The sequence below is a fragment of the Chiloscyllium plagiosum genome, unplaced genomic scaffold, assembly GCF_037043375.1.
Source record: "Chiloscyllium plagiosum isolate Xiang-an unplaced genomic scaffold, Cpla_swu_hap1 HiC_scaffold_33, whole genome shotgun sequence".
NCBI classification, from domain to species: Eukaryota; Metazoa; Chordata; class Chondrichthyes; order Orectolobiformes; family Hemiscylliidae; genus Chiloscyllium; species Chiloscyllium plagiosum.
The window spans coordinates 56,150,030-56,177,162 of record NW_028270171.1 but is presented as its reverse complement, the minus strand read 5'-3'; positions in this window follow the sequence as shown (position 1 = coordinate 56,177,162).

Genomic DNA, 27,133 nt, shown 5'->3' with positions numbered 1-27,133 from the left:
CATTTAGGTCAGAGATGAGGAGAAACCTCTTCACCCAGAAAGTGGTGACTGTGTGGAATGCTCTGCCCCAGAGGGCAGTGGAGGCCCAGTCTCTGGATTCATTTAAGAAAGAGTTGGATAGAGCTCTCAAGGATTGAGGATTCAAGGGTTATGGAGATAAAGCAGGAACAGGATACTGATTAAGGATGATCAGCCATGATCATAATGAATGTTGGTGCAGGCTCGAAGGGCAGAATGGCCTACTCCTGCACCTATGTCTATTGTCTATTGTCTATTATCAGAGTGACGGTGATGGAGTGAGTGGACGGGGTCAGTATGATGGTGATGGAGTGAGTGTGAGGGGGTCAGGGTGACTGATGGAGCGAATGTGAGGGAGTCAAGATGATGGTGATGGAGTGAGTGTGAGGAGGTCAGGGTGAGACTGAGCGAGTGAGTGTGAGGGGGTTCATGGTAACGGTGATGGACCGAGTGTGAGGGGGTCATGGTGACGGTGATAGAGTGACTGTTAGGGGATCAGGGTACTAGTGATAGAGTGAGTGTGAGGGGGTCATGGTAACGGTGATGGAATGAGTGTGAGGGGGTCAGGGTGACTGTGATGGAGTGAGTGTGAAGGAATCAGGGTGACGGTGACCGAGTGATTGTGAGGGGTTCAGTGTTACTGAAATCGCGTGAGTGTGAGGGTGTCAGGGAGACAGTGATGGAGTGAGTGTGAGGGGGTCAGGGTGACGGTAATGGAGTGACTGTGTGGGGGTCGGGGTGACGGTGATGGAGTGAGAGTGAGGTTGTCAGGGTGATGGTAATGGAGTGATTTTAAGGTATACAGTGTGAAGTTGATGGAGTGAGTGCGAGCGGGTCATGGTGACGGTGGTGGATTTGACTTCACGTTGTAGCCAGTCGTCCATTAATCTGTTGAATGTGAGCTACTGTCTGTGAGTCTCACCTGGCGGGAGTACATTGCCTCTACGATGATTGTCATTTGTAATCTGGTCATTTTGAAAGATTGAGCCTGTTATACCAGTATTGTTGATTTTAACTAAAAAGGTGCAATTTTATCACAGCACTCAGCAACAATATGACATCGAATACGGAACACCTTTCCAATAACAAAAAAAGTCTAAAACATTCAATATTTGAAACATTGTTTTCTTGTTCGTGTTCAAATCAGATAATCTGTCCCATCGAGATGCTCAACTTGGAACTATTTTTTTAAAAAAAATATTTTTTGGATGTGGGCATCACTGGATGGGCCCAGCATTTCTTGCCCGTCCCAAGTTGCCCTTGAGAAGGTGGTGGTGAGCTACTTTCTCGAACTGGTGCAATCTACGTGCTATGCGTTGACCCACTAGTGATTAAGGAGGGAATTCTAGTGTATTGAATCAGCAACAGGGAAGGAACGGCGATATATTTCCAAATCAGGATGTTAACTGGTTTGGAGGGGAATTTGAAGTTGGTGGTGTTCCCAAAAATCTACTGCCTTTGTCATTCTACATGGAAGTGTCTGTGAGATTGGAAGCAGCTCTCTGAGGATCTTTGTGGAATTTCTGCATTGTGTCTAGTAGATAGTACGCACTGCAGTTCCTGAGCGACCGTGGTGAAGGGAGTAAATGCTTGTGGATGTGATGCAAATAAAATGAGCTGCTTTGTCCTGGATGGTGTCAAGCTTCTTTAGTGTTGTTGGGGCTGCGCTCAGTCAGGCAAGTGAGGATTATTCCATCTCATTCCTGACTTGTGCCTTGTAAATGTTGGACAGGCTTTGGGAAGTCAGAAGGTGAGTTAATCGCGCAGTATTCCTGGCCTCTGATCTGCTCTTATCTGTGGCGAGTCCAGTTGAGCTTATGGTCAAAAATACCCCCCAGGATTTTGATAGTGGGGAAATTTAGTTATGATAATGCAGCTGAATAACAAGTGGTTATATTGTTTCTTATTCTTGATTGTCGTGGTCTGGATTTGTGTGGCACGAATTTTACTTGCAACTTGTCAGCCCAAGCCTGGATAATCCCCACGCCCGACCTTATGATGGAAGTAAGGTCATTGTTGAAGCTGCTGAAGATGTTTGGACCTAGAACATTATCCTAAGGGACTACTGCAGAGATGTTCTGGACCTGAGATGACTGACCTCCAACAACAATGACCATCTTCCTATCTGTCAGGTATGACTCCAATAATTCAGTGTTGGCCCGCGATACCGTTTTTGCTTGGGGTCCTTGATGTCACATTTGGCAGAATGCAGCCTTGATGTTAAGGGCTGGAATTCAATTCCTTTTTCTATGTTTGGACCAAGGCTGTGATGAGGTCAGGAGTTGAGTGACCCTGGTGGAACACAAAATGGGCGTCCCTGAGCAGGTGCTGCTTATAACACTTCTGATGACACCTTCCATCACGTTACTGATGATGGAGTGTACACTGATAGGGCGGTATTTGGATGGGTTGACTTTGTCCTGCATTTTATGTACAGAACATACTTGAGCAGTTTTCCCCATTGTCTGTTTGCAACCGTACTGGAACAACTTGTCCAGGGAAGCGGGAAGTTCTGGAGTACAAGTCTTCAGGACTATTGTCAGCATGTTATCAGGGCCCATAGCCGTTGCAGTATCCAGTACCTTCAACCGTTTCTTGATATCAATCAATCGAATTTGCTGAAGACTGCTATCTGTAATGATGGGGACCAGGAGAGGAGGCCGAAATGGACCATTCACTCAAAACTTCTGATTGAAGGTTGCTGCGAAAGCTTCAACCTTGACTTTTGCACTGATGTTCTGGGATCTTCCATCATTGAGGATGGGGATATTTGTGGAGACTCCTACTCCAGCGAGTTGTTGATCATCCACCACCATCCATGATCGGATTAGGAGAACTGCACAGCTTAAATCTGATGCATTCGTTGTGGGATAGCTCAGTTCTGTCTGTCCCTTGCTGTTTATGTTATTTGGCATGCAAGTATTTCTGTTTGGAACTTTCAGCAAATTAACATTTTATCTTTGTATATTCCTGGTTCTGCTCGTGGCATGCCCTCCTTTACTCTCCATTGAACCAGAGTTGATCCTCTGCCTTGATGGTAATGGTTGAGTGGGGGGATATGATGGGTCGTGACATTACAGTTTGTGCTGGAGTACGTTCTGCTGCTATTAATGATCCACAGTGTCTTATGGACGCTCAGTCTTGAGTTGCTAGATCTGTTCGAAATCTGTGCCATTTAGCATGGTGATAGTGCCACACAACACAATAGAGTTTATTCTGAATGTGACCGCGAGACTTTTACCGATACTGTCATGGACAGATATATCCGCAGTTGGTAGATTGGTAAGGATGAGGTCATGCATTATTCCCCCCCCCCCTCCTGTTCTTTCCCTCACCACCTGCTTCAGCCACAATCTAGTAGCTATGTCCTTTAGGACCCGTCTAGCGTGATCAATAGTACTGCTGCCAATCCATTCTTGGTGGTCGACTTTGAAATCTCCCAGCCAGAATACGCTTTGTGCCTTTGCCTCAGTCAGTGCTTTCTCCAAGTGTTGTTTAACATAGAGGAGCACTGATTTAGTTGAGGAACGATGTTATGTGGTAATCAGTAAGAGAATTCTTTGTCCATGTTTAATCTGAAGCGATGGGACTTCATTAAGTCTGGAGTCAATTCAGGAGACACCCAGAGCAACTACCTACCGACTATATCTCACTCAGCTGCCCTCTCTGCTGGATAGGTCCTGTCTTTGGGGCAGGACATATCCAGGGATGGTGATGGTGATGGCTGGGTTATTTTTTGTAAGGTGTAATTCCGTGAGTATGACTATGTCAGGCTGTTGCATGACTAGTCTCTAAGGCAGTTGTCCCAATTTTGGCACTACCCCTTAAATGATAGCAAGGAAGTCTTTGGAGGTTCTACAGTGACTTTTCCAGTGCACAGTCTGATGCCAGGTGTTCCAGCCGGTTTAATTTCTTTGAAAATTTGAAACGATTGGTACAACTGAATGACTCACTGGACCATTTCAGGGGACGATTGGGAGTCAATGACGTTGCTTTGGGTTTGGATTTGCATATCAACCAGATCAGGTGGGGATGGAAGATTCCTTCATTGAAGGATATTAATGATCCAGATGGATTTTTCTAAAAATCGGCAATGATTTTATTCTCATAGGTAGATTCTTAAATCCATGGATATTTTAAAATTATTGAATTGAATTTCCACCAGCTGCAGTGGCGGGATTCGAACTTGGGTCCAAAGAACAGGAGCTGATTGTCTGGATTGATAATCTATCGGTAATACCATGAGGCCTACTTGGAACCACATGTTGTACTCAACTGCTATTTCTTGTGTTGCCCTATTTTTCATTCATTGATTATGTTATTCTGGAATTTCATTCATCATTAAATCCTGATTGAAATACACACTCATGAACGTCGTCTCGACTGCTTGAATTTCATTCAATAAGTTTGGTTTGAACAGACATTTCAAGGCAGCTGCACATCAGAAAAGAACAGGAAGTAAGAATGGCTGACTGTGCACTGTACGTGTCACCGGACCAGCATGTCTGGGTATGTCAGTTAGTCTGATCTTCGAGTATGATAAAAGATCGGCAGAACGTCAAGGGTCGAAGGGTCTGCAATGTGCTGTACTGTTCTGTGTTTTATATTTCACCCAGCCTGTGGATTCTTATCAATTGTTGCATATGTGAGAAAGTGATATGTGTAAGATCAGGAAGCTGGGGAGGGGCGTTAGCCCAAAACTTCCAGTTATGTTGTTCATTGTTCCATTCACCTGAATGCCATTACAGTATGTGTGGTGTCCTACACCAGGCAGGCTCCGCCAAGTTCAGTTATTAACGTGATTCTTGACTGGTCATTTGCTGCTCTTTTCTTCAGATACAATCTATTGGGTGACCCATGTTGTAATCAGATGTTTGCTATGTTTCGTGAATTGGACAAAAATAATACGTCAGCTATGATTATTCGACTGAACTATAATCTCTGAAAAGCATTAGGTTGATTCTATATTTATGGACCTATAATATAAACTCCTTCAATATTTTCTAGCACAGAAATAAAGAATGTACATTTTAGTTTGTATCGAACAAACAACGTGGATGTAACTCTTTTGGCGATCAGAATTACATACACAATGTCAGGATTCAAAATAATGCATTGTCACTCCAACATTTTGAAAGCGGTTGGCTTCTGAATGATTACATGTTCAGGGTGAGCAAAACGGTTGAACAATCAAATAGAATTAGCGTTCTTATACATTTATATATAATCAATCAGTTTAATTTCTCACTGAAATGTACAAGCTTCAGCTATTTGTCAGCGAATTAGAAATGGCTATAATTCAATATGCACTGTGAATATTAAACTAAATAAATGATTTGTGTTATAAAATTTAATGAACAATAATTTGAAACCGTTTAAATTTTAGCAAAAATGTTATTTAATTTGAAATGCAGACAGTGAACAAAAACGATAAACATATTATCGTGACTGAAAAGTCAGATCTTTTCAAAGACATTTGTGCTAAAGCAATGAGAGATTTGTTTTCGTAATTGGAATACAACATTTAAAATATTCATGTTCTGAGCAATAATTAGACTACATAATGAATATGGTCTTGCAATACTTGCATTTTAAATGCTTATGCTGCACTAAATAATCAGATATGCGCCAGCATTTACAATGAGAAATAATCAGATACCGACTTTTATTCACATCAGACACATGATAGAGTGCAAAACTTTAAAGTACAGGAGGAGACCATTGGTCACTGTTTGTGCATCAGCTCAAGGAATGTCTCCAATGCCCCTCCCATTTGCTAACCTTATCTCTGCAGCCTGTTAAATTCATATTTGCAAATACATATCCAGATCTCTTTTTAATCTTCATCCACAACTCTCCCAGGCAGTCCATTCCAAATCCTAACAACTCTCTCAATAAAGAAGTTTTTCCTTATCTCAAATCTCGTTCTTTTGTTAACAATCTTGGAATTAGAACTCCTTGATGCTGTAATGCCAACTAACGGAAACAGAGTATTCCTGTTTTATTCTACAATTTTTTCATACTTTTGAGCACGGCAATAAATTCACATCTTTTTCTGTTCTCCTCCAGGAAGAATAAACCTTGCAAAAACTGTAACAAGCACTACATTGGAAAAACAGGCAGAAAACTAGCCACCTGGATACATGATCAACAGCTATCCAGAAAAAAAAAATACATGACCCACTATCACTAGTATCCTTACATACAGATGAGGAAGTACACCATTTCGACTGGGTCCATCTAGGACAAGCCAAACAGAAACACGCACGAGAGTTCCTAGAAGCAGAGCATTCCAATCTGAACTCGATCAACAAACACATCGATTTTGATTCCATCTAACACTCTCTGAGAAAAAGAACCGGACATAAAATCACCAATACTGGAAATTACATCACTGACTCAAGGAAACATAAATAGCAAGTGGGGCATAATACCAGCACTTTACCACAGGCTCACTGGTAATATTCCCTAGTATAGTTATGAACCATCTGAAAATGAACTCTCCAACTCAGTGAACAAACTGACATCCAGAAGAAGCGCAATTTCTCTCATCCTCCCTTTAACTAAATTCTTCATTCCAGTTATCATTCCGATTATTTTATGGTTATTTGTATTCTTCTGCAAAGTAATTTGGTGTCTGTCTTTCTGTCTTCTGAATGTGTGTATGTTGGTGGGGGGGCGGGGGGGGGGTGCGAGACAGAGAGATGGCGAGACAGAGAGAGGGAGAGAGAGAGAGAAAGAAAACAAACTTCTGTAATCTCTGCATTACTCACTGTGCCATGTGGAAAAGAGAGAAGGATGAGGAAAACAGTATAGCTTAACATGTTGTTAACAAGCTAGTTCAAGGGTGGGGGTTTCAGATTCTTTGATCCATGGGACCTCTTCCAAGACAGGCGGGGACCTGTACAAAAAGACAGGTTTTATCTTAACTGGACGAGCACCAACATCCTTGTGTTTGTGAGAGTGTGGGGGTGGGGGGGGGGGGGGGGGGGTGGCGGGGGATGTTGATGGTGCAAGTCAGATGGATTTGAATAAACCAGGAGAGTGAGAACAAAAACAGCAGATCAGGAACTGAGTAGAAGGTCGAGGTGAATAGGACATCAGACACGACGTGTCTCATGACCATGCCGAGAGAAGGAATCAAATCAGTCCAAAATATGAGATGGGAATTGTAATAAATTATTGAGATTAGGCGCAGGTTTTTCAGGGATTAATAAAATAAGGATGGAGAGTGTGTGGGATGTGAGGGAGTGAGGTGTGTGAGATTACGGAGACAGTTCACAAGCAAATGATAAAGTGGAAAGAGTTTGGGTTGGGAATTCTGTCAGAAACAACTGGCAGAAAAAAACAACACAGGAAAACTTGCTGTTTGTCAAAGTGAATACCTGGGAAATAATTTATTATGTTTCAAAGAAATAACATCCTTATTATAATGGAGGAAAAGCTGTGTTCAAATTATGGCTGTAACTATAATAATGGTGGCAAACAGTTAGAATATTATCAGTGCTGTTGTTGGACAATGCTTGCACAGAGCATGTGAATTACCTTGGATGTTCCCAGAGATGGCTGGGCTGACTTTGCTTGGGTAAGTGCTGAAGCTGCATGAGATGCTGATGCTTTGTAATATAGCTACTTACTGAGTACAGTCAAAGGAACAAAGCCGTAACTGCCATTGCTTATTGTTTCAGAATATACCAGAGAGTTCATGGCTGCCACTGCAAAGAATCATGCAATGAAACACAGGCCTATCACGTCTGTGCCAGCAAGTGCATAGCCAAAGACTTTTTAAACGTTTGTGAGGTTACTTGCCTCAACCACCCGCCAAGACAACACATTCCAGATTCATACGACCCTCGCACTTCGAAACACATTCCACAAATCCTCTCTCAAACCCCTCCCTTGCTCTTTAAAAGTGAGTCCCTTTGTTTTTGATCCTTTGACTAAGGAAAACAGCTGCTGTCTGTCCATCCTCTCCATACCCCTTATGCTCTTGTACACCTGTACCAGGTTCCCTCCTCAACTTTTCCTGCTGCAAAGAAAAAAACAAGCAAATTTAGCCGGCCTCTTCCATACTCACTTTTGAGTACTTACTTGTCTTGTTACTTCTGAATTGCATCTTCCAAATTTATCGGTGTTAAATTTCATCAGGCCATTCATCTGGCAATTTTAATAATTTGTTTATATCCTCCTGTAGCCTAACACTTTCCTCCTGACTGTGATCCACCCAGCTCATCTTTGTGTCATCCTCAACATTGATCATCATTTCATTGATCCCCACCTCCACATTCTCACAATCGTCATTTCTGAATATCACATACAACCCGTGATTTCCTTCCTGTTCTCCAAATGTTATTCAGAGGATGATTTGACAATTCCAGTTTCTTGCTTTCCCTATTTTGGTGAATTTCTGAGTGATGTAATTAACACAATACATGAGGGATCCACAAATAGCATTTTCTACACAGAGTTAAATTCACCTTTACACTCTGCCCCTCTACATGTTTTATTTATAAACCTTGTAAATAATTTAGGAGAAGCTGGGGTTTGGCACCTTGCGCTGGAATATTAGCATTTTGCGTGGCACTGTTCTTTGTAACATTCCCTGCAATAGCTAGACCTGAGAAACTTTTCATCTACAGGATGGACGTGGACTCATTAATTGTTTGTTTAAATCAGCGAGTGTGATGGGGATAAATATTCAATTAAATTCGATGTTATAGGCAAACTGCAGAAGATCAAACCATATTATCATATCCACCTTGAATTGGAAGCAAATACATACTGGAAAATAATCAAAAATATTGAAACACCACAGTAGGGGAGAAAAAAACACATGTTGTCTGCACTTGATGGAGATTTAGAAATATAGAGTACATGTACAACCTGAGCCAGGACCAAACCATAGAAGCGGGAGTACAAGAAATCCTTTCTTAATTTTGAATGGAATCCAGATCCCGATTTTCTTGAACAGTGATGGCTTCTCATCCAATCTCACCATCCAGTATCTTCTGCATATAAACCAACATATTCCATGTTACCATCAGTTCTGAGGAAGGCGCACTGGACTTGAAACGCTAACTCTGATTTCTCTGCACATATGCTGCCAGACCTGCTGAGCATTTGCAGCAACTCCTGCTTTGCTTCAACATTTACATCGCAAGTTCTCACAATACAATACGCCATCGATAGTTAAGAGCCCTCTCAAACAGAGGAACTTTGTAACTTTTCATTTAATGTCCATAACAAATTACTCGAGATTCAACTGAGATAACAGTTTTGCTGTTACCATTCAGATCAGACACTTTGTCACAGTTCAGAAAGAAGAAAGAAATCAAAAGAGCTGGAGCGAAACTTAGTAGCTCTGGCAAAATCTGAGCAGAGATGCAAAAAAATGACCTTTGATTCTAATATGACTTTTCAGAACAGTGTCTCATCATATTACATATGTTAATTCTGTTGCTCTCTGCAGATACTTCCTCATCTTTTTCATTTCTCTAGCATTTTCCATGTGTATTTCAAGTTTCTTGACAGGTCTACATGTTGAACTTGGTAATATCTGGACAATGTGATCATTTCTTGTTTCTATTACAGTTGGTGTGTCTGTGACACCTGAATTGCAGCAGAAATCAGTTTCTTCATGAAGATAGAAAGTAAACAAAATCTGAATATCCTGTAAATCTCAGGAAATCAATGTTTTGTGAAAATACATTTTAGAGGCAGCTGGACTTCATGAAATAATAGGGATAGATTTTTGATGATGGAACACCTTTGGTCCTTCATTGAACGAGCTTGTCTTCCCAATCTCCAAAAGCTTTCAATGCATAACATAGAATTATTACAGCAAAGATGGTTTAAACCCAGCCCATTGTCTCTTTTAGTTTGGAATGAGCGATATCTCTACTATTATTCTCCTGTATTGTCCCCATAGCCCTGCACATTTTGTTATTAGTATCTGCTTTTAATTGTAAGCATCCTGCCAGATATGAACAATATGATCAATCTAAAACAAAAGCAGACGTTGGAGGGAAAGCTCACCAGGTCTGGCTGTATCTGTGAAGAGAAATCAAAGTTCATGCTTCAGGTGTGGTGACCCTACTCAATCAGTATTAGCAATGATTAAATGGTGTGTATATAATATATAGATCACTTTATCACACTTAAAATTCTCCTGTTTAGTTCACATTGTCATTCAGCATTGCATCTCCCAAACGTTGGCCCTTTCCTTGTTGAGAGCTATATTTAATTCTATATGACATTAAGAGTGATGATGACTGGGAAATATCATTGTACTCCCCATGGAGTCTCCACAGCCACTGCCACCATTCCACCCTATCTCCCAGCCAAACCTGACTCATTAATTCAAAGGTTTTAATGAATACGTTCACTTTTGGTTTTGGACTGAGGGGAAAAAAGGTTAAAAATTACTGCTTTACAGCAAACAAAACTGTATTAAGATGTTTGTCAATTTGTATAAATTAAAAACTGAAGCATATTCTGTATGGAAGTTCCAACGTTTATTTATTAGAGCAGTGAGAGGAACATTCAGAGAAGTCCACACTTCCTGTCTATGTTCAGGGCAACTGTGCCCGGTGACAGTGTATTGGCTGGCATTTGTTCCCGTGGCTCAGCACAGTAACAACATCCTGATTGTGTTTCTTTTTTTTTGTGGAGGGGCGGAGATTCGGGGTAAGATGGTTACAGCATTGCAAACGTGAAAGAGAGCAGAGTCATCTAGCCTGCGATAAGAAAACATCCACCATTCTCCCTCACAACTGACTTCACTAGAGGAATTGGTGATAGGAGGTGTGACCAATAGCCTGCGATGTCAGTATCCAGTCCAGTCCAGTTGTATTGTGAACTGAATGTGCTGTATAGAATGCTGGAACTGTTTGCTCAGTGACTGTGATTGATGTCAGTCTCCATGCATTGTAACTGTGTCACTTATTAACCGAAAAACATTGTTTCAAGCGATTTGTTTCAAGTCCTACCACAGCTGATGGCAGAACGTAAATACAAAATGATAAGAATTCGAAAAGAAGTGAATTTCACGAAAAACAACCATAAACCCACATTTTGTCTGAACATCTTGCTGTTTCACTGATGACCTTCGGTAAAGAAATCTAATGTTACTACCCGGTCTGGGTTAAGTGTGACTTCAGACCCATATCAATGTGCTTGACTTTATATTAGTTTGTGGAATGGCCTCACTGTCAGGACAATTATTGATGATTAACAAATGCTGCCCTTGGCAGAGATGCCGACTTCCCATGGAAGAACAAATTTGAAGGTTAAACCAAATAAAGAAAGATGCTGGAGATCTGAAATTGCATAAAAATGCAAAGAAAAGAACAGAAAGTGCAGGGGAGCTTTTCTGGACTGAAAGCAGTTGGAAAATAATGTGAATAATGCTGGTGACCGGGAAGTCTGCTTTGAAGGGGAGGAGGAGTGAGTTAAATCGATAGAGAAAGAGAGGGATAGAAGGAAAAGAGCAAACAAAGGGAATGATGATCAGCTGGAATAGAAATAAAATATGAGATTCGCCTCATTTATTTTTAACTTTTCCCATCTTCCTGAAAGTCATGCCTATGCCGGTACATGTATCCCCCGCTTTTCAAAAATTCATTTCTTGCCATTCCCCTTTCCGAAAAAACTCCATTGCGTCCTGTTTTCGCTAACCAAAAGAAATCCGAAGAGGATTTCACTTTTACAAAGAAAGGTGAATTTTTCCCACATAAATTAATGCTAATTCGCTTTATGCCATATCAGCTTATGAAAGGTTTTGTAGGAACACTCTACTTTCAGATACCGAGAGAAGCTTGTATATATCTAAGATCATGTTAAAGTGATTTGATCCCACCTGCTTTCCTCTCTGAGTGTCGTCATCTTCTTAAATTTATTAATGGGATACAGGTATCTCTGGCTGGGCCAGCATTAGTTCACTTTTTTGATTGCCCTCGAGAAGACCTTGAGCCTCACATGGCACTTAGACAGAGTGAGGCACACAAGGTGACAGGAGGTGTGCAATTCAAGATCGTCTTTAGCAAGATTAATATTATTTGAAAAGTTAGAGATTTCAATTCGCCAGTGTAATTACGGTGGGGAAGAAGGTGTTCCTGAGCATGCTGATCCATGTTTTCAAGCCTCTGTATCTCCTCCCTTTGGACGAGGTTGGAGAGATCATTACCGGTTTTGGAGAGATATTTGATGTTTCCAGCCTATCGCTGACAATGAGAAGTATGAATTGTTGGAAGATTGTCTTCCATGATCGTCTGGGCTGTGCACACAACCGGCTGTAGCTTCTTATGGTCCTGGGATGAGCAGTTACCTTCACACTATTATGCACGTAAATAGAATGCTTTCAGTTGCCACTATGCAGAGAACTGGGAGAAGGCAGTTCCAAAATATTTAGATGTAATAATTGGCTGTAAAATAGATATCTACATTCTGGTTGCTGTTTTGGCAACAACTGAAATTTAACCAATAAATTTAAATTATGTCCAAGATACCAAAACACAATTGAGTGTACTGTATTGCCAACATCCAACCAAAGAGCCATCTCATGATTCAAAAGAATAGAGAAGCCATCACCATCACAACGAGGGAGAAAGAGACGGACATGTATAAGGAGAGAGAGAACACAGCGAGGGAAACAGAAGGACAGTCAGTAAAACAGAAAAAGGAAACAAAACAAGAAACAAACAGTCACATGGACAGGGAGAAGGGGAGATAATAAGTTCAGGGAAAGAAACAGAAGACAGAGAAAAGGAAAACACAGGGAAACAGACAGTGTAAGACAAATAGTGAGATACAAAGCACACAGGGAGCTGGGAATGGGGAATTTGAGGTGCTGGGGGTGAGGACCGGACAGACCTGGGAGTGAGCACTGGAGGGAGCTGGGAGGGTGGAGGTGAGCATTTACTTTGACCTGTACCAAGATGTACAGTCAAATCATAGTAAGCAAGGATGTACAGAACGATGGCTGTAAAACATGTCTGAGAGGCATGCAGGTTACACTGCACAGGCGTGCGCGAGGCGAGATCAACATGAACAAGATCAGCATTATTTGAGATTAGAGAGTCCATTCATCAGTCTAATAACAGTCAGGAAGAAGCTGTTCATGAACCAGCTGTTTAGTGTTTTCAAGCTTCTGTACTTTTAGCTAATGGAAGAGGTTGGAGGAGACATTTACTAGGGACTGATGGGTCTTTGAAAATGTTATAACAAAAAACATTCCAGCACAGAAACAGGCCATCCGGTGTTCCAAGCCTGTGCCGATCCAAATCGTCCTCTAAACCTGTCGCCTATTTTCTAAGGATCTGTACCCCTTTGTTCCCTGCCCATTCCTGTATCTTTCCAGAAACATCTAAAAATAAACCACTGGTCACTGTTTTCCATTTTGAGAAACTCCCTCCCCCTACTATTCTCTGCCATCTGTTGCCCAGCCAGTTCTATATCTACCTAGCTCGCGCACCATGTGACTTCACTTTCGCCATACCCCGACCATGGGGAAACATACCAAACGCCTTCCTGAAGTCCATGAACATGACATCTACAGTCCCTCCCTCATCAATCAACTTTGTCACTTCCTCAAAGAACTCTATTGACTTGGTAAGACATGACCTTCTCTGCACAAAACCATGTCGCCTATCACTGATAAGACAATTTTCATTCAAATAAGAATAATTCCAATCTCTGGACCCTGTGTTTGTGGAGTTTTTACAATCTCCCCGTGTCTGCATTGGGAGAATTAACTCTTTTCTCTCTCCACAGTATGTTTTTGTGTTTGTTTCAGGTTTCTGCCATCTGCAGTATATTTACTTGTGTTTGATGGAGAATTGCTGCAAATATGACGGCATTATTGCAAAAGTGGCCCTGGTGCTCGGGCTGCCCGAGTGCTTGGGAATCTTGCCCAGCTACTTATGTGTGCATGTCCCTGATTATCTGCTCTGTCTCTCTCAATCCCTGAGTCCATCCGTCACTGCATGCAGCCTTTCATCGAGCCACCCCGGGATTCCCCACATCCCATCGCCTGGCACTGGATGCTCCCTACGCAGGGAGCGCACAAAGACACTGGGCACTTTCTGACCCGCCAGGGATGCGGGGCAAAGACTCTGCCATTAAAAGGAACAGAATAGCTAAAATCCAATTGAACAGCAAAGCAGAGTAAACAGGTTGAATGACACTCATCTGTTCTAACATTTTCTGGTCTCTTGGGCTAATATCTGTTTATCCTGGTCCATCTACAAATAGGTGCTCCATATGTATACCTTGTTACACAGGATTGGTGGAGGTGATAGATATCAGATCCTATGGTCATTTTGACTGAATCATTGGGCTCCACTTTCCGGGTTACTGAGATCACACTTAAGTTTTTATTGCCAAGTCTATCCATTTTAAAGTAAATATCTTGCCGGAGTTGTGCTGAAATGATATTTGAATATTGGAGAGACTAGATTATGCCACGTGCCAGTGAGGTTAGGAATAGGAAGGCAGTACAGTTAAAAACATGGCCAAAGAGCTGGTAGGGTATGCAGCACTTGCAATATATGGATCATTGGGATTCCCGGGTCGGTAGGATATACACAAGAAGGACGGGATGCGTCTGAACTGGCAGCAATCTCCGATATGTGGGTCATTGGGATTCCTGGGTCAGTATGAAGTACACAAGAAGGACGGGATGGACGTGAACCGGCAGCAATCTCCTGGCAGGCAGGTTTGCTATTGTCACTCAGGAGGGTTTAAACTAGTGTGGCGGTGGGGGGAAGGGGGGCAGAGCCAGAGCAGTACGTCCAAAAGCACAGTGACTGAAGAGTAGTTGGGGACTAATCCCAGTACAGCTAAGACCAAAACAAACTGGCAGTGTGGAGTGAACACAATGGGACTGGCAGTCTGAAGTGAGCTGATTTTAATGTGAGTAGTATGACAGGCAAGACAGATGAGCTTGAAGCTTGGAGTTTGAATAAGTATATATAACTATGATATGAATATTACAGAGATTTATTTGAGAGAGGGATTAGAAAACAGTCAATCCAATGGTCCAGAGAGAGGTGAAGAATGTGCATTGAGAGGCTTGAGACTGTTGTTTGAAGCAAAATAATTATCCAGCAGTTTATTGGGATTGGACAGTGGGTGATGCAATGTACAGATTGGAGGGACAAGGGAGGAAACAGAAATTGACTGTTTGCAAAATTTTCTGTTTTACTGGCAGTCTTTTGTAATCTCCAGTTACCAGAGAATAGACGAGGAGAATTTACATCAGGTAAGCTCAAACCAAATATCAGGTCAGGATCTGATGGAGTTGGGCTGAAGCATATTTATTTCAATGCAAGAATTATTATGGTTAAGACTGATGAACTGCCAGCCTGAATCTGTGCATGGGACTATGATGTTGCAGCTTTACAGAGACTTGTTTGAGAGAGGAAAAGGACTGGCCATTCAACATTCCTGGGTTTCATTGTTTTAGGCGAGATAGAGAGGAAGGTAAAAGAGGTGGACGAGTTGTTGTACTAATCATGAAGATTAGTACATCTGCACTTGAAGAGGACATACAGGAGGGATCATCCACTGCGGCAATATGGGTAAAACTCAAAAATAAGAAGGATGCAAGCTACGAGATGCTGTGTTGTTACTTTTGGCAAACAAACAGGATCTGCCTAATGCAATGAATGCTGCAGAGATCAGAGAAAAACTAGGTCTGCATCAACTCCGTCATTGGACCTGGTTCATTCAGTCAACCTGTGCAATCAGTGGAGACGGCCTGTATGAAGGACTGGACTGGCTGTCCAGCCAGCTCAAAAGCAACAAATACAGCATCTCGTTACTATAATCCCTCCAACAGCCACGGAGGGATTGAGGAACAGATATGTACGTCGATTAAGGAAAGGTGTATTAAAAACAGAGTGGTCATAGTCAGTGACTTTAATATCTCCAATAATGACTGGGAGTCCCTTGGAACAAGAGGCTTGTACGGGGCAGAATTTGTTAACTGCAATAGTATGTGGATAGTCCAACGAGAGGAAGAGACATACTGGATCTAATGAGCCTGGCCAGGTGACTGACCTCTCAGTGGGACATAATTTTAGAAACAGAAATGACAGCTGCTTCAGATTTAAGATAGCTACGAACATGGATAGTTCAGGACCTTGTGTGAAGCTACTGAATTGGCGGAAGGCAAATTACGTCAGTATCAGGCAGAGCGAGGTCGTGTCAATTGGGAGGAGCTGCGATCAGGCAAATCCACATTTTGTATGTGGGAACTGCTTGTTAAATCCTGACTTCACAATCACCTGGTGAACGTCCTCCAGACTGCTCGAATTTCAACCTATTTTGTTTGAACAGATATTTCACGGCTGGTGCATATCAGACAACAGGAAGGGATAATGGATGATTCTACACTGTGTCCTTCGCAGGACCATCTTGTCTCTCCAGGCACCTAAAGTCTTTATTGTGGGTCAGAGAGCTTCAGAATTAATAGAGCACTGAACGAGGCCATCTAACCCATTGTACAACGACGAGCTCTCCAACATCACAATTTGAAAACAGAGAGAACTGTGTGTGTGTGTGTGTGTGTGTGTGTGTGTGTGTGTGTGTGTGTGTGTGTGTGTGTGTGTGTGTGTGTGTGTGTGTGTGTGTGTGTGTGTGTGTGTGTGTGTGTGTGTGTGTGTGTGTGTGTGTGTGTTAGAGAGAGAGAAAAAATACCAGAGAAAAGGGAAGTGAAAAAAAAGATAAAACAAATGGAAAGAAAACGGAGCGACAGAGTGAGTGAGAGCAAGGGGTGTCAGAAGAGTGTGAAGTTAGATCAGAAGACAGCATGAGGACAAATAAACTGAAATTTTATTTAGAAATTCCCACAGACTGCAAGCGCTTTGTCTGGTGCCTTACCCTGTGAGCACTATGTTGTCATCCCAGATCATTTACCGCCAATAATTTCACAGAGCCGGGTTGCTAACGGCTGAACAAGTTACAAAGTAATAATACATTGGTTCCAGGGAGAAGGTGAATTAATTTAAATATTCTGGGCCAACAGGAACTTGTAGTCCCTCTAGACAATGTGTGAGAGACAGGGCGAGAGAATCTCAGTGAGGGGAATCACTGACTTGGGGAAATCAGCACCTAAGCTGTGGGTCAAATAATGGCCAATAAAGATTGAACACCTGGTCCGTGGTTTTGTAACTCACATTTCAATTCATATAGCTCCACATCGCAAGTGTATTTTAACAGACTTGTCTCTTTGTAGTTTTCATGTTTTGGTATGTGCAGGAATGCTTGTTTCTTGTCCCTGCATTTTGTGTTGAGTAAACACATTTTATTACTGAGGAAGAAAGGACCTGTTTCGATGGGACAGTCTTCGTCTGAATCGTGCTGGGACTAGAGTCTGAGTGAATCCTAACTAAGGCTGTAGACAGAGTCTAAACTGATTAGGTGTGTGTGTGTATGCGGGTGCGGGTTCCGTTATAGGTTTTAATTAGCAAAGAGGAGGTAAGAGTACAGAGCTCCGGAGAGATTATTAAAATCTCCAGCACAGATGCAAATAGGACAGAGTGAATGAAAAGTGTAAGCAATCAAACTTCAAGCACACTGGACAAACAAATGACAATGAGAAGAGGGACTGTTAATACAAGATTGAAGGGGTTAGATCTGAATGCATGCAGTATAAGAAATAGAGTAAATGAGCGTGTGGCACAGATTGAAATTGGTAGGTATGGCGTGATGGGCATCACAGAGAAGTGGCTACAAGGGGATCAGGGTATTCGAGGACATATATCCTATCGAAAAGATAGGTGGCTGAGGGAGTGGGTTTACATTATTAAGAAGAAATGAAATTAAATCAATAGTAAGAAAGAAAATAAGGTCAAATGGTGTAGAATCTGCGTTAGTAGAATTGAGGAACCACAAAGGTATGACAATCACAGTTGGAGACTTGCACAGGCCTCCAAAAAGTAGTCAGGAGCTGGGGGACAAGATACACCAGGAGACAGAAAAGATCTGTAGGAAACGCAAAGTTACAATGATCATGGGGATTTCAATATGCAAATAGAATGGGAAACCAGGTTGGTCGTGGATCGCAAGAAAAGTAATCTGAGGATTGTCTACGGGATGGCTTTTTGGAACATCATGTGGTGGAAGCCACTCGGGAACAGATGGCACTGGATTTAATGACGCAGGCGAGATAAGGGCGCATAAGGTGAAGGAAAACCTCAGAAGCAGTGATCAGAACATGGTTGAATTAAATCTGCAATTTGAGAGAGAGAAGGTAGAATCAGAGTTAATAGTATTTCAGCTGAATAAAGGCAACTGGAGAGGCATAAGGGAGAAGCTGGGTAGAATTGACCGGGACAGGGGTCGAGCAGGAAAGACAGGGGAACAGCAATGGCAGATGATTCCAAGATTAATTCAGGAGACACTGCAGAGATTCATTCTCAGTAATAGAGGCATGGTACAGGGAGGATGAGGCAACCAGGGCTGACACGGGATGTCAGGGATTGTATATAAACAAAACAGCAAGCATATAATGTGGTGAAAGGTAGAGGGAAACTGGAGAATTGTGGCCAACAGAAGGCAAGAAAAAATAAATAAGGACGGAGAAGATAACATATCAGGGTAAGCTAACCAGTAATATAAAGGAAACTGTAAGAGATTCTTTAGATATATAAAGTGCAAAAGAGAGGTAAAAGTGAATGTGGACCACTGGAAAATGATGCTGGAGAGACAGTAGTGGGAAATAAAGAAATGACTGAGGAATTGTGCACCAGTCTTCACGGTGGAAGACACAAGTAATTTCCCAAAAATTGAAGAGAGTGAGAGGGTAGTCATGAACATGGTGGCTATCACCAAGAAGAACATGCTTGAAAACGGAATGGCCTGAATGTGAATAACTCACCTGGACCAAATGGACTGCGACCCAGCCTTGAAACGGAGATAGCTGAAGAGTTAGTTCAAGTGTAAGTGGTAATATTTCCGGAATGACTAAAATCAGGAAAAGGCCAAGTGGCTGTTTAATTGCTAACATGACACCCCGTTTAATAAGGGAGTTAGGCAGAAGATGGAAAATTGCAGACTGATTAGCCTAACCTTGGTTGTGGGTAACATCATGGAATCCATCATGAAGAATGGGAATTCTGAATACTTGGAGGTCTTTGGTAAAATAGGACAGAGTCAGCATGGTTTCATCAAAGGGAGGTCATGCCAGAAAAATCGGCTAGAATACTTTGAGGGTGGAATGAGCAGATTAGATCAAGGAAAACCAATAGATGTTATCCATCTGCACCTCGAGAATCCTTTGAAAGGTGCTATGCATGAGGTTATTGAGAATGATATGGGCCCATGGTGTTAGAGGCAAGGAGTTAGCATGGATAGAGGTTTGGCTGTCTGACAGAAAGCAGAGAGTGGGGATTAAAGTGTCCTTCTCAGGATTGCAGCCATTGACAAGTGGTGTTCCACAAGACTCAGTGTTGGAACCACAACGTTTCACTTTGTGCATTCATTATCTATATGAAGGAACTGAGGGCATTCTGGCTAAGCTTTCAAACAGTGAAAAGATAGATAGAGGGGCAGGTAGCATTGAAGAGGTGGTTCGGCTGCAGGAGGGTGGTCTAGCGCATCTCCTCAACTTCCCACACCCTCACCCTTGAACTCCGCCCTTCCAACTACAACAAGTTAGAACCTCTCTGGTGCTTGCCTTCCATCCCACCAACCTCAGGATACAACGCATCTTCCTCCGCCATTTCTTCCACCAACAGTCAGACCCCACCACCAGAGATATATTTCCACCCACCCCTACCATCAAACTGCTAAGACCATTCCCTACAAACTCCCTCGTTCGGTTCACGCGGCCGCACCAATCCACCTTCTACTCCCGGCACCTACCCTTGCCATTGAAAGAGATATGAAACCTGTGCCAACACGTCCCTCCTCACCTTCACCCAAGGCCCCAATGGATCCCTCCACATCAGGCAGAGTACATCCTGTGCATCCATACACCTCATCTAGGCTGTTCATTGCTCCTGGTCTCCATTACATTGGCGAGACAGGACTTCACCTTGCAGAACGGTTCAGGGAACACACTCGGACACACAAACCCAACAACCCCACTGCCCTGTGGCTAAATACTTCAACACCCCCTCCCACACCACCAAGGACATGCAAGTTTTTGGCCTCCTCCACTGCAAAATTCTAGCCACCTGACATCTGAAGTAAAACGCCTTGGAACCCTCCAAACACACGGTATCAAGGACAGTTTCACCAGTTTCCACGTCTCCCCTCCCTCCGCCTTATCCCAGAGCAAACCCTCCAACTCAATACTGCCCTCTTGCACTGTCGTACATGTCCATCTTCCTTCCCATCTACCCACTTGTGGGCGGCACGGTGGCACAGTAGTTAGCACTGCTGCCTCACAGCGCCAGAGACCCGGGTTCAATTCCCGCCTCAGGCGACTGACTGTGTGGAGTTTGCACGTTCTCCCTGTGTCTGCGTGGGTTTCCTCCGGGTGCTCCGGTTTCCTCCCACAGTCCAAAGATGTGCAGGTTAGGTGAATTGGCCATGCTAAATTGCCCGTAGTGTTAGGTAAGCGGTAGATGTAGGGGTATGGGTGTGTTGCGCTTCGGCGGGGCGGTGTGGACTTGTTGGGCCGAAGGGCCTGTTTCCACACTGTAAGTAATCTAATCTAATCTAATCTAATCTAATCACTCCAACTTCCACTCTGACCTATCACTATCACCACCCACTTTCATCTCGCTGTCGCATTCCAAGCTACCTTCCTCCCAGCGCCAGCCCCGCCCATTTATCTCTCTGCCCCCTTCCTCCCACCCCACATTCCTGATGAAGGCTTATTCTTGAAACGTCGAATCTCCAGGTCCTCGGATGCTGCCCGACAGACTGTGCTTTTCTGTGACCACACATTTTGACTCTGATCCCCAGCATCTGCGGTCCTCATTTTCACCTGCTGAAGGATTTTCACAGGTTTGGAGAGTGATCAAAGAAGTGGCAGATGGAGTACAATGTGGGAATGTGTGGGAAAGCATTTTGCCAGGATGAATAGAGGCATGGACTATTTTCTAAATAGCAAGCAAATTCAGAAATCTGAAGTGAAAAAATACTATGGGGTTCCAGTCCAGGATTCTTGAAAGGTAGACTTGCAGGTTGTCAGTAGTTCTGAAGGCAAATACAATCATGGCATTTATTTCAAGAAGGCTTAAATATAAAAGCAGGGATGTACTTCTAAGGTTCGACAAGGCTTTGGTCATTCTGCATTTGGATTATTATGCGCAGTTATGTGTCCCATACCTCAGGAAGGATGTACTGATCCTGGAGCGTTTTCAGACGAGATTCACGAGAATGGTGCCAGGAATGAAAAGCTGAACATATGAACGATATCTGAGGGCTCTGGGCCTGTATTTGATATAGTTTAGAAAGATGTTAGGAGGTTTAATTGAAACTAACAGAATACTAAATGTCCTGGGACAGAGGGGATTTTGGGAAGACATATCCAATGATAGGAGATACTAGTACCAGAGAGGACAGAGTAAAGAGAAGACCTTTTCAAACAGAGAAAAGGAGAAACCTCTTCAGCCAGAGAGCGGTGAATCTATGGAATTCACTGCCACAGAGGGCTGTCGAATCCAGGTCATTGAGTATATTTAAGAGTGATTCAGATAGGTTCTTGACTGTAAAGGGGATCTAGGGTTACAGGTAGAAAGCGGGAGAATGGGGTTGAGAAGCTTAACAGCCATCATTCAATGGCAGAACAGGCTCAATATGCCTAATTTCTGCTCCAATGTTTTCTGGTTGTCTGGTTAATATTGGCTCTCCTCATTCCTCATTGGAGTTGTATCCTGGAATTTGATCTTCAAACGATTTATAAAGAGTATCATTTCAATACTGATGACTGGGAAATATCATGTTCCCTCCCTCCAGTCTCAGCAGCCATGTCCCCAATATCATAATCACACTGCAATTGAAATCCACTGAATGGTATTTAATCACAGTTGATTGACATCGATAACATTAACAACCTGACCCCCACCTGCCCTCTCTGATCCTCGAATAACCATCTGATTTGTGTGTCGCATCATATTCTCTGTTAACATATCCATACCAGTTGTCTGTTATCACTCATGTCTTCGTAGGCACATTTTCCTGTCAGATTGTGGACTAGAAAAGTGCTCTCTATATTTTACTGACATTATAATCACTGATCAGTAGTTACAGACTGTATGTTTCCATTTATAAACGGAGAAAATTGTTTATGCTCTGACAATCCTTTGACATTACTCCCATATCCAAGGCAGATTGAATGTTTACACGCATTCTATATACCATCTCCAATATTCCTTCCCTCAGTCACCCCCACATATCCCATGCCAAATGTGTAAATTTTAAACATTCTTTTGAATTTTAATAAAATCAATATTAAATTGAAAGGGGTTAACTGGAGCTATTTGTTCAGTGACTGTGATTAATGTCAAAACTCCGTGGATCCTAATTATCCCAGTGGAGAGTTTCCATCATTGAATGATAAATGGTCTCTTTTCAATGTGTTATCCCATAGTATGAGTAGGAGCATCACTGACAGCACTAACAGGGATCAGCAGCTCGAGAGAGAGGGGGAGGAGAGATCAGAATCTGAGAACATTAGACTGGAACGTTACAATAATGGTTCAAAATCTGAGGACCTTGGATTGGAATGTTCCAACAATGGATCAGAATCTAAGATCGGTAAACTGGAATGGTACAACAATGTATCAGAATCTGAGAATATTAGTGTGGAATATTACAATAACAGACAGGAGTATATCTTTGGGATTTTACTTTCTTTCTCGGCCTTGGATATCATTAGCATCACGGATCCAGGATATCCTTTGGATCATTCAAGGTGGTTACTATCCCATCCTCGCTATAGTTGGTGTTCCTGGTAAGTCATTATATTTGTCTACTAAATTGCGTTGAACTGAAGTTCTGCTCGTGATGTATAAAATTTGGAAAATGCAAGACAATGTCTTCAGTTCCAAACAAAAATTCATTTCATTATATATTATAACTATAAAACTACTATTTATAAATTACTCACTGATTTGCGAGAAGGAACCAGACTGTTCGCAAACTCCACAATCCATTTTGTCCTTCACAGATTTACATCTCCATGTCCTCTCCACTCACCAATCCTGTCCAATACCACCATCATGATATCCCAGTCTCGTCCTCAGTCTCAGTGTAACATCTGAATAAACTATTTGTGCCTTTGTTCAATCCGGATGCAACAGTTTCAAGTTCCTTCTAACCACATGTCCATCACTAAATAATTGCTCTTGAGAATGTTTAACTTGTTCTCTGCACATATGGGAAGACAGTTTATGGTGGTCAAGCCAGTGACTCATAATCTAGAGCCACAGAATAATGGTCTCTTGGTATCTCATGAAGGAAATTGGGGAGTTTAAAAGCAACCATTATCATTTGTTATAAAAACCAATCTGCTTGCCTCAAGTCCTTTCGGGAAGTCAATGTGTCATGCTTCCCTCGTCAGGTTTCCGTGTGACTTCTGTGATGAACACGTGGATGAACTGTACCTTTGAGAGAATTAAAAGCCAGTAATAACTACCTGACGGACAAGTGTTCTGAAAAATAGATATAATGTAACATTTGTTCGAACAACCCAATTAGCTCATTGTCTCGAAATTCAGCAAAACATCTTAAATTATACCCCAAAATATCCACCTCCAACCAAGTTTGAATTTATTATATTGTCAATCTTAAATGCCAATAATATAATCCCCAATACTTTGGCGGTACAAGACCATGGGAAATTGAACAGTTGAGAGGAGAACTGCCAAGCTACCAGCATGCAAAGTCTGCTTGAAAAATAGCTCTCCTATAGGTACTTTTAATGATTAGTAACTGGTGAAGCAGAGTCCCCAAGAAGAAAATAAGACAGGAACACGGAGAAGAACCGGAAGCTATCTGGTTTTGAGATAAGAAGTTTTGTTTTGTAAATCTTAATAGGGAGTCTTATCGGACTAGTATTGTGGAGGGGGAAGGTAAAAGACAGGTTAGAGGAGAAAGTTGTAAATAGTCGTTCGTTTATTATTCTCTGTTATACTTTAAGAAGTAAAGTTGTTAATTTTTACTTTAAAAAGATTTGGACTCAAGAATTATCACAAATCCCTGCATGGGATAAATCTTTTCTCTGTTGCTAGTTTTAATTAAGCAGGAAGATTTATCCTGCGTCGTAACACTACAAACCCACAGCTATGCGTTCTACTCTGTACTAGAACATAGAACATAGAACACAGAAGAATACAGCGCAGTACAGGCCCTTTGGCCCTCGATGTTGCGCCGATCCAAGCCCACCTAACCTATACTAACCCACTATCCTCCATATACCTATCCAATGCCCGCTTAAATGCCCATAAAGAGGGAGAGTCCACCACTGCTACTGGCAGGGCATTCCATGAACTTACGACTCGCTGAGTGAAGAACCTACCCCTAACTTCAGTCCTATATCTACCCCCCCTTAATTTAAAGCTATGCCCCCTTGTAATACCCGACTCCATACGCGGGAAAAGGTTCACACTGTCAACCCTATCTAACCCCCTAATCATCTTGTACACCTCAATCAAGTCACCTCTGAACCTTCTTTTCTCTAGTGAAAACAGCCCCAAGTGTCTCAGTCTTTCCTCATACGATCTTCCTTCCATACCAGGCAACATCCTGGTAAACCTCCTCTGCACCCGTTCCAGTGCCTCCACATCCTTCCTATAGTATGGCGACCAAAACTGCACACAATATTCCAGATGCGGCCGCACCAGAGTCTTATACAACTGCATCATGACCTCAGGACTCCGGAACTCAATTCCTCTACCAATAAAAGCCAGTACGCCATACGCCTTCCTCACCGCACTATTTACCTGGGTGGCAACTTTCAGAGATCTGTGTACATGGACACCAAGATCCCTCTGCTCATCCACACTACCAAGTATCCGACCATTAGCCCAGTACCCCATCTTTTTGTTATTCTTCCCAAAGTGAATCACCTCACACTTAGCTACATTGAATTCCATTTGCCACCTTTCTGCCCAGCTCTGCAGCTTCTCTATATCCTGCTGTAACCTGCCACATCCTTCCTCACTGTCAACAACTCCTCCGACTTTCGTATCATCCGCAAACTTGCTCACCCAACCTTCTAACCCCTCTTCCAGGTCATTTATAAAAATGACAAACAGCAATGGTCCCAAAACAGATCCTTGCGGAACACCGCTAGTGACGGCACTCCATGAAGAAACTTTGCCATCAACTACTACCCTCTGTCTTCTTCCATCCAGCCAATTCCTAATCCAAACCTCCAACTCACCCTCAATGCCATATCTCCGTATTTTCTGCAGTAGCCTACCATGGGGAACCTTATCAAACGCCTTACTAAAATCCATATATACCACATCTACCGCTTTCCCCTCATCAACCTCCTTCGTCACCTTTTCAAAGAATTCAATAAGGTTTGTGAGGCACGATCTGCCCTTCACAAAACCATGCTGACTATCCTTGATCACATTATTCCTATCCAGATGTGCATAAATCCTATCCCTTACAATTCTCTCTAAGACTTTGCCCACAACAGAAGTGAGACTCACCGGCCTATAGTTACTAGGGTTATCCCTACTCCCCTTTTTGAACAAGGGAACCACATTTGCTATCCTCCAGTCTTCTGGCACTACTCCTGTAGACAACGAGGACATAAAAATCAAGGCCAATGGCTCTGCAATCTCCTCCCTTGCTTCCCAGAGAATCCTAGGATAAATGCCATCAGGCCCAGGGGACTTATCTAATTTCACCTTTTCCAGGATTTCCAACACCTCTTCTCTACATACCTCAAAGCCATCCATTCTACTTATTTGTGTCTCAGTATTCACATCGACGACAATGCCCTGTTCCTGAGTAAATACTGAAGAAAAGTATTCATTCAGTGTCTCCCCAATCTCTTCCGCCTCCACACGCAACTTCCCACTACTATCCTTGACTGGACCTATTCCTACCCTAGTCATTCTTTTATTCCTAACATACCTATAGAAAGCCTTAGGGTTTTCCCTAATCCTACCGACTAGGGACCTTTCATGTCCCCTCCCTGCTGCTCTTAGCTCTCTCTTCAGTTCCTTCCTGGCTACCCTATAACTCTCAATCGCCCCAATTGAACCTTCACGTCTCATCTTGAGATAGGCCGCCCTCTTCCATTTAACAAGGGATTCCAATTCCTTATTAAACCACGGCTCCCTCGCACGACCCTTTCCTCCCTGCCTGACAGGTACATAATTATCAAGGACACTCAATAGTTGCTCCTTGAACAAGCTCCACATATCATTTACACTCTTGCCTTGGAGTCTACTTTTCCAAGCCACACATCCTAAGTCATGCCTCACCGCATCATAATTTCCCTGACCCCAGCTATAACTCTTGCCCTGTAGTACACACTTATCCCTCTCCATCACGAGAGTAAAAATCACCGAATTATGGTCACTATTCCCAAAGTGCTCACCTACCTCTAATTCTAACACCTGGCCTGGTTCGTTACCCAGAACCAAATCCAGTATGGCCTCACCTCTTGTTGGCCTGTCTACATATTGTGTCAGGAAACTCTCCTGCACACATTGAACAAACACTGACTCATCTAACGAACTTGAGCTATAGCTTTCCCAATCAATATCAGGAAAGTTAAAGTCCCCCATAACAACCACCCTATTACTGTCACTCATCTCCTGAATCACCTTCCCTCTCCTTTCTTCAATGATTCTAGGACTATTAGGAGGCCTGTAAAAGACTCCTAACAGGGTGACCTCACCTTTCCTATTCCTAACCTCAGCCCAAACTACCTCAGATGGCAAGTCCTCATCCATCGTCCTTTCCACCACTGTAATACTATCTTTGACAAGCAATGCCACCCCTCCCCCTCTTTTACCCCCACCTCTGACCCTACTAAAACATTTAAATCCAGGAACCTGCAACAGCCAATCCTGTCCCTGTTCTAGCCATGTCTCCGTAATAGCCACAACATCGAAGTCCCAGGTACCAACCCACGCTGCAAGTTCACCTACCTTATTTCGTATACTTCTTGCATTGAAGTATACACACTTCA